Source organism: Passer domesticus, chromosome 2 (genome assembly GCF_036417665.1).
Source record: "Passer domesticus isolate bPasDom1 chromosome 2, bPasDom1.hap1, whole genome shotgun sequence".
In the NCBI taxonomy this organism is placed as follows: Eukaryota; Metazoa; Chordata; class Aves; order Passeriformes; family Passeridae; genus Passer; species Passer domesticus.
This window is the reverse complement of record NC_087475.1, coordinates 107,352,354-107,361,045: the sequence shown is the minus strand read 5'-3', so window position 1 is coordinate 107,361,045 and position 8,692 is coordinate 107,352,354. Positions and strand designations below refer to the sequence as shown.

At 45.3% G+C, this 8,692-nt stretch overlaps 2 long non-coding RNA genes across 2 annotated transcripts; one reads left to right on the top strand and one right to left on the bottom strand.

Moving 5' to 3' along the window:
* Positions 1–2,453: 2,453 nt before the first annotated feature.
* Positions 2,454–6,698, bottom strand: LOC135294757 (uncharacterized). The gene is made up of 2 exons (XR_010356804.1): positions 3,412–6,698; positions 2,454–2,767 (listed from the first exon to the last, which is right to left on the bottom strand). It is a non-coding gene; the product is annotated as an uncharacterized LOC135294757 (long non-coding RNA).
* LOC135294758 (uncharacterized) lies at positions 3,080–8,692 on the top strand. The gene is made up of 3 exons (XR_010356805.1): positions 3,080–3,252; positions 6,694–6,967; positions 7,472–8,692. It is a non-coding gene; the product is annotated as an uncharacterized LOC135294758 (long non-coding RNA).

Below are 8,692 nucleotides of genomic sequence, written 5' to 3'. Positions count from 1 at the left end.
AGCCACAGTCCAGATTGCCTGATGAGTCCATCATGACAAGGCAGGTCTTGGGTCAAGCCAAGAAGCCTATCCATGGGTCTAGATCCACAGATTGCATGGTCAGGCACCAGCCAGACTCCTCAGACAGGAGCCAAGGGCAAGTGCACCAGCCTAAAAGCATCTCCTGGGGCAGGGGGCCAGTCCTGGCTGAGGCTCCAGCAGAGCTTTCTGGAAACTCTCCCCAAAGTCATCAGAGGGAAGAGGCTGCTAGCTCCACTGCCTCTGACCTGTCCCCAGGGTCACACAGCCAAAGCCAGGAGCAGAGAGGATGCACGTGGGACCCAAAGGCAGTTCAGGTTTCTCAGAGCCTTGCCCAGGTGAACTCTGAGTACCTCCAAGGATGAGGATTCCTCAGCTTGCTGAGGTACCCACGGCAGTGCTGAAACGTGCCCTGGGGAGAGGCTTTTCCTAATGCTCACCAGGACTGTTGCAAGTCATGGCTGTTGTGCCTTCTCAGGGCCACTATGAGCAGAGTGTGGCTCTGTCTTCTCTTGGCAAGCTTGCCAAGAATGAATGAAAAACAGCTGGCAGATGCCACACCTTTGGAAGAGGCCGCTCCTCTGCTGAAATTACAGTATCCTCCACAGCACACAACTTCTCAAAAAGCACACCAGAAAACATGATCTTTTCTTGTAGCTTCACTCCTGAAAATAGTGGAACTATTTTTACCTGGAACATTTAATAAATATTCCACCTCCAGCAGAGGAAATTTTAGCTCAAATATTTTGACTAAATTATAAATGACTGCAAAGCTGATCTCCTAATGAATCTCATCAACCGGTTTAACAATAAAGAGGGCTGCTGGTCATGTTACACGCAGCAGAAAAGTTCCTGACTTTGGGGTTCTGAAGGTTTTCCTTAATTGTTACATATAGATAGCTGTGGGCCCAGTGTGGGCTGTTGTGTTTTGCCCTTTGGGTATTCAATCTTTTTCAGCTTGCATTAGTTTTGGTTTTGAGGATTCTAGTCACATGTAATTGCTTTGGATTCTAGAGGGGATTTGGGATATTTTTCATGTTTGACAGAGAGAATGGGTGTTAGCTAAGTTTCTGCTTCCGCATTTTTGCTTTGTAAGCTTCAGGAGTTTTTTATTCCATCACATGGTGATAAGGAATAGCACATGTATGTGCTGTCTTTTAGTGAAATGAGTCATTCCACCCTTATCTTGCTTTATGGCTTCTTTTTAGTCAGTGTATAAAAAAACCCAGACAAACAAATCTGAAAGTTCTAGGGTATGATGGATACAAAACAGAACCACTTGAAAGCTTCTGTTCAGAACAACAGGAGCTATGTGAAGCAATGGTATTCAAGAAGGGAGAAAATTAAATGGGAATATAAGCTTAGCAAAGTATTTTCAACCTGTATAGGTGACCCTCTACATCCTACTGTGATAGCTCTTGAATTAGTATTCCTGTTAAGTATGTCAGAGGTAAAAGGTGCCATTCACTACTTCCCTGTACTTCGTGTCATTTGCAGATGTGAACATTAAACAAATGTCTCCTGATCAAGTAAGACTAAACAAGTGAAAGGTCAGAGAGATGGCAAAGGTGCACAGAACACTCCTTCTGTATGATCAGACAGTATCTGCCAAAATGTACAAATACATTAGGATTTCAACTCTTTTGACTTCCAGAATGGATATGGCCTATGCTTCTGGAAATGGTTCCCTACTTGGTTAATATATAAAAGTATTGTTATGACTATTAATCCTGACTATTATTATTAAAATGTATTTTATACTTTCTAGAAACCCTCTGATACTCTGAGTTCTGTAAATTGGCTTGAAAAGATGTTTCAGAAGTCCCAGAACAAGCCAGACTTTATCTTCAAATTGCTTTTATTACTGTTTTTATTCCTTCCACTGTGTACTGGCTGTGTGCCTCCCACCACTAGATGTATCCCTACAACAAAACATGTATTTTGTATTACAAATGCCCTGAGCAACTTCAGCTGTGCCTGCTTTGAGCTTGGGAGGTACATCCTGCCTTCCACTCCCCCCCACCATTGCTGGGAGTTGAAACGGATGTCCTCCAGAGGTCCTTCCAGCCTAAATAATTGTATGGCTCCCTGACCTTGTGTTTTAGATGCTGATCTGTCATCCCAGGCATTTTTTTTATTATCCTTCCCTCCCGGAGCTGTTCTTGCTCGGATTACATTTTGCATACCCTGCTTGCCTTTCAGCTGCAGAGTCCTTGATCCTGTGGCTGAGTGAAGCGAAAGCTTCACGTTTTGTGTGTTGCTTTTGAAGCCTTTTTTGCGAACTCGTGTGTTCTGCAGTGCTAACAGCATCTCGGCAGAGGCCAGGCTGCCGCTGCGCTGCTGCTGCTGCTGTACATCCTGCTGACCAAACCCGGCTCAGGGTCTCTTATTGTTTCCCACATTCCCACTGTCTCTGCTCTTACACTGGAGAGATCTTTAGGCATGGATCGTTTTTTTTTTTTGTTTGGTTGGTTTGCACAGCATCTTGAGCAGCGAGATCGCGATCAGTGACGGCTCCCAAGCAAAATAAGAAGAAATAATGTAATATCACTGAAGAACCTGCTGTGCTGGTGATTTTGTTCGAGGTTATCTGGGAGTCTGCAAGTACTAAAGTCAGGCATAGCTGTCACTGCTTTTACCTGTTTCAGACAGTGACAGCGACAAAGCTCCGATGGCAGCTGAAAACCTCCCTGCGCTGCATCCGCTGTCCCCTGAAGCACGGGCAGCCAGCCCTCCTCCACTGGAGCCCCTGAAACACAAAGGAACAAGGAAGAACTTTTCTCCCAAGGAGGGCGAGGGGTAGAGGGAGAGGATCAAATTTTTCACCTCCGGGTGATGATGAAAGAGGTTTTCTAACACCATGTGGGAAAAAAAAAAAAAAAAAAAAAAAAAAAAAAAAAAAAAAAAAAAAAAAAAGGAAAGAAAAAAAATAAAAGGGGGGGGCGGGGAGGGAGGCGGTGCTGCGGCGGCCGGAGGCGGCTCCGCTCCCGCCCCGCTCCCCGCCCGCCCCGCGCTCTCCGCGGCCAACAGCGGCCCCCGGCGGCGCCCCGGGCCGGGCCGGGCCGGCGGCACCCCCAAGGGGCTCCGGGCACACGGACCGGGGTGTCCGCTCCCCCAGCACCGGCCCCCTCCGAGATGCACCGGGGCAAAGCAGCTCCGCACAGCTTGCGGGAGAAAAGCAATTTGGAAAGAAAAAAAGAAATGTTAATAAAGGCAAGAAGCTGTAAAGCTGAGGTAAGTAAATGTGTGAGAGCTTCTTCGCTGGGAGCAAGGAGAGAAAACGAGTTAATTTTGTTGTAAGGATAGTAACATCCCCGTAAGGCGTTAAGAACAGAATTAAAAAAACATCTGGAAGTAATCTAGCCCGTGGCACGGTCTTCCTGAGAGTTTTACCTGATCCGAACCTGGGAAATGTTGAACTCACACATTCAGGGAGCACTTCAGTAAATGAAAGCACAATCCCACAGAAGGTGTCGCATGCCAGCCTGACTTTTCCCCTCCTGGACTCCTTGTGCGTAGGTGCCACGGTTGTCCTTCGTTACGTAATGACAGATTGTTTTCCCCTCGATGTCCCTTCTTTGTTCACCAGGTAGGAAGAACATCGGTCATAGAGAGAAAAAAAGAGTGGCCTTTTACTTTTTATCCCCTTCTTTGTTTTTTTGTTGTTTTTTTTTTCATATGCTGTATACAAATCCATCAGCTGTCTATCACACATATGTGAGCTCCAGTCTGCAAACAGGGCTCCTGGTCTTCTCCTTTCTTCTTCTCCTTTTCTGTAGTGTTTACCATCCCCACTTCCAGTGGCTTTATAAATTTGAATTAACGTCATTCTCAGGAGGCCCTTTAGCTGATAAGGTATTATTAACTATTTTATGGGCAGGAAACTTAGTAGCTAAAATGTATCTTCTGAACTACGGATGCCACTTTCTGGAGTGCTGTATAGCACATACCCATCGTGTCACTCCTGTTGATTTAAGTCATAAACACAAGACCTAAGTGAATCAAACACCAAAGCCTCATGATAAGGCTTCCTTCCTCTATGGGAAGGAGCAAAGGAGTGGTGGTTTTGGGGACAGTTTGGTGCATGTGCTTGTACCCGGTATCACCTGGGGGTCCTGGGGCAAAGGCAGGAGCTGTGAAGGTGGTGGCAAGGGGTTCACAAATACTGTGTTATGAGGAGATTAATTTTTTCAGATGCTTCTATATCAGTGTGTGACATCTAGATAATGAGCAAGGGGAATTAGACATTCTCATTGATGAGCATGCATTTGATATAATTAGCATTACAAAAAACCCGGTGGGATGATTTGCATAATTTCAGTGTGCTTGAGTCCCCAGTTACAGCCTATTCAGAGGCGGCAGGGAGGTTAAAAAAAAGAAAAAAGAGAGAGAAGTGTTGGGGAAACATGCTGCTACGGCTGAGGGACAGCAGTCCCTGCAGTACAGCTGCTGAGAGCAGCACTGTGTGCCCAGGATACGGAGCCAGGGGGTGGCACACATGCCATGGGAGACCTGCAGCTGGGAAACATGGGGGAGATATTTTGCAGTAATGATGCCTCATTAGCACTTGCCAAAATTATTGGTGACAATCTGTAGGCAGGGAAAGGACCTGTGCTGCCACAAGCCAATTTGTTTGGGGTCATGCTGCAAAGGGTGGCAAGGCGTTTGTTGTTGGCCTGGGAAGTGGAGGTTGTCTTCTTGACCAGGTCGCCTTATTTGCACATCTGGAATGTAACCTGAACCACCAAGGAGCACACTTGGTGCTCCAAAAGAACCTGCCTCCAGAGGAGGGAAGTGATGTGGGGAATTATTCAGGAAGAAATACAGTGAGAGAAAAACATCAGTGGATCTTGTGGCTGGTTACATGAAGTTTATTATCTAGTGAAAGAGCCCACAGCTGTAATCAAGGGGGAAATGCCATCTTAGTCAGAGGTAATGTGATTGAGGAATTTAGAAAGTAAAAGGATGAGGCAGACAAAAATTGACATAGGCCATTCTGTCATCCTGCATTTTGTACTTTCTAATGGTGAGGGAGTTATGGCAATGGGTGAGACACCGTGACTTACTGGACAAGGAAGAATTAAATATAGGAGAAGCAATAGGAAAATTCTCTGGCTACTTAATTTAGAAATGGTATTTATTGACTTTAGTTTCAGAGTAACTGCCAGTAGCAATATATCGTCAGTCTGGTAAGTGGATCATGGCCACAGGCAGGGTGACATCAATGCTTCAAAGGGAAATGGTCAGGCTCATCACTTGAGCTATTTTTGAAGCTTTGGAGGGCCCTGTCATAGATACAATTCTCTGTTTCACTTTCTTCCAACTTGACCCTGTGCTCTCTGTTCCCTCCATGCTGTCCTTCGTCATGCCATTTTCTGGACATGCAATCTGAAAGTACTAAGAAAAACTACTCTTGCAAAAACCTGAGGGACTCTCCACCAAAAATGTCATTCAGCTGGGAGAGCAATTTCCCAAGGACACCGAAACACGGGAGGAAGCTGATTGTGCCTGCCTTTTTCACCCTTTTATTTCTGTCGTTGGGTTGACTTCCGCAGCCCTCTATAGGGGGTAGCCTTCACCAACTTAAGAAAATAAAAAAATAATTTAATTTTTAAAAAGCGTTTCTCTACATACTGGCTTGTGTTTAGTACAGGGGGTGGTAGTAGTGATCCTGAGAAACAACTTCCTCAGCGCTGATGGTTTGATCTGCCTGAGCTTTGTAGTGCTTTTCCTGCCTGTCAGGGTGAGCAGGGTGGTGGGTGTGGATCTCGGAGTCTGACAGACAGCTCTTCCCCATGCCAAGCTCCTGGAAGCAGCAGAGCACTGCAGAGGGTAGTTGTCCTGGTTTATGTTTCAAATTGCCAAGGCTGCCTATGAGACATCAGGCTGCAACAAAGCCTGAAAAAAATGGGAAAGGCTCTGAGAGCTATTGGAGAAGATGCTTGTGCTCTTTACCAGAGGAGTATTTTGAGAAATCGACAGCACAGTGACCCTACCAAGAACACAGGATCTTCATAGCACGGGCTCTGTGCTTGCATGCCACGGCAAATGTCCAGAATGGCCTTTTGTCTCATCTCCTTGGACTCATGCCACAGTGATGGATGCTTTTGGAAGCGGATGGGGCCTTGCTTGTGTCTGAACCTGCAGCCATTTGGAGCTTACAGCCTGCTGATCTTGTGTCGCTCCTGGCTGCAGTTGTGTCTCACTGTCCTGCACCAAGCCTGCATCAAATCCATCTCAAATTTCTTTCCCAGACAGATGAGGGAATTATTTCCAGGGTATAATTTTGAAGAGAAGGCTGGTCAAGGAAAGTCAGCATCTCTTTCTTATATTTTGTTGCTCCCACAGCTTCTCCAGGAAGAGAGGAGGTGGGGGAGAGGGGAGGGACAGGGAGAGGGGAAGAAAATGCTTGAGCATCCATAAAAGGGGTCAAATTACAAAAAGAGAGGTTCCACTTGCCTGCACATGCAACTAGGGCAGGGTAAACTGGAAACTTTGTTGGTAAGGTGCAATGTCTTTGTTTTGGGTATCTGGTGGAGTATATTTGGCTGTTGACTAAAGAATTGTTTTTAAAAATATGATAACACAAGACTTGAAGAACAACTTTAACACCTGGCATTGCCCCTATGTGCTGCTCTGGGAAGTTTCTTAATGTCATTCTTGTTTCTGCTTCAGGTCTAGGTGACTGCATCTGTCAGCAAACATACCAGGTGTTGTTGTAGAGACAGACAAATGTCTGGGAATGGCACACCTCATGGGCTCAGTCACTCTCAGCCTGTCCCACTTCACCCTCTGTGGCTTCATGGATTTTGAAAAAGATGGGTAAAGGAGAAGAATCTCACAGCCTTCAACAAACTTTGGATGAACCACATCCAGATCTGTCTCCTGCCCATCAGCAAGTCTGGTGAAACCCCCTACAGCCTGGGCAGCAAGCAAGTGTGAAGGGCAGGTATGGAAACTTTAAGTGGAAGTGAGCAGAGCACATAGGAATTAGGAAGAGGTAGAGCACAGATGCTGGGAGCACCTTATCCGTTTTATATATAAAGAGCTTTCTATCAGGTCTGCTTACTCAACCCCTCCTAAAAAACAAAAAAACAAACAAAAAAAAAAAGAAAAAAAAAAGAAAAAAACAAACAAAACAACAAAAAAAGCACCAGGATTTGTGGATTTGTTAGGCACAGACTTTAAAATAGACAGTCCTCATTCATTTGGTCCAGTCTCTGTGACATTACCAAGGAGTCTGGAAGGGAAGCAAATGAGGATGTTGGGACCAGGAGGGATGCTTTTGCCCCTAAGATGGTCTCAGGATGTCATATATGGGCCAGTGAAGGAATCAGATCTTTTTTAGGATTAACTGATTAGTGTTTTTTTCCTGTGGAGAATGACAGCTTGGAATCTGTTGTAGGATCCCCTCTGTCTTACTTTTTTTTTTTTCTCTCCTTCAACATTTCAGGATAGAAGTGCTGCCAGCCTCAGGATTCCTGAATCATGACTCAACAATGAGGAGATGCAAGAACCTAAAGGTTTGCTTGTGCCCCTAGAAGAAGATGGACAATAGTACTTGTTTGGCCAGCTCCTTGCCCACCCCCCTGCCTCAAGTCTCCTTGTTCTGTTATCTGAATGCTCTTCCTGCTCTTTGGTTCCTTAATGAGCCTGGCACAGCTGGTTCTTTCCTATCTCCACATCCAGCACCCAGTGTTGTTACACCCCTCCTACCATTTTTAGCTCCTCTTTTGCTCCTCGTTTCACTGGCTCCAATGCTGCTGCTCTCTCCACAGCTCCCAAGACTAGCTGCTTGCTTTTTCAAATAGTCTTCCCTCTCTCTAGGCCCTGCTTCCACTACAGCAATCACTCTTGACTTCTATAATCCCATGCACTCTGATTTTCCATCTAGTCATGTTATTCAGCCAGTCAAGGTTCTTTCCTCCCACTTCCATCCTTTTGTTTTCCAGTAACTCCTGGCTTTATCCTCACAACAGACAGTATCATAAAGCTCCTGGCCCTGATCTGTTCTCCATGTTTCCCTTCCCCAAGGGACTTGCTGTTCTCCTTTCACTCAGCTGCTCCTCCTTCCCCTGCCTGGCCCAGAGCAGTCACCAGAGGCTGGGTCCTTACACAAGATGGCTGGCACTCACAAAACCTTATGCCACCTTTGTGACACAGTGTTGACAGCAGATCTTGGAAGAACTACACAGGGAAAATCTCAAATGTCCCTACAGAGCATGTGTGAAATGGATTTTTTTTTTTTTAAGGCTTATCATTGATCAAAATTTGGCATGGATTTTTATGGGGATAGTGAGTAGTGTAGCTCTGACGTAAGGACAGCTCTCCTTCATAGGTTTCAGCTTCCTCCTCCAAAGCAGTTGAGCAAAAGACTGTTCTTTTTAACGTACACTTTAACACTCAAATCCAAAATGTTTTGCTCTGCCTTTTTTTATTTCTCCCTGAGTAGATTTAATGTACAGGCTGAAGCCATATTTAAAAAGAAAACAAAAATTATAAAAAAATCAGATGTAGGCAGACAGCCAGAATAGAACATTTCAGCTCCAATCATAAAAATTACAAGCAACTGAATGGTTTAGAGTAGGAATGCCCAGTCTGTCTAATTCCATCTCTGCTGGTAAATTTCTCCTTGCTAAAACCTGCACTTTGAACTTGCCACTCTGGGATCAAT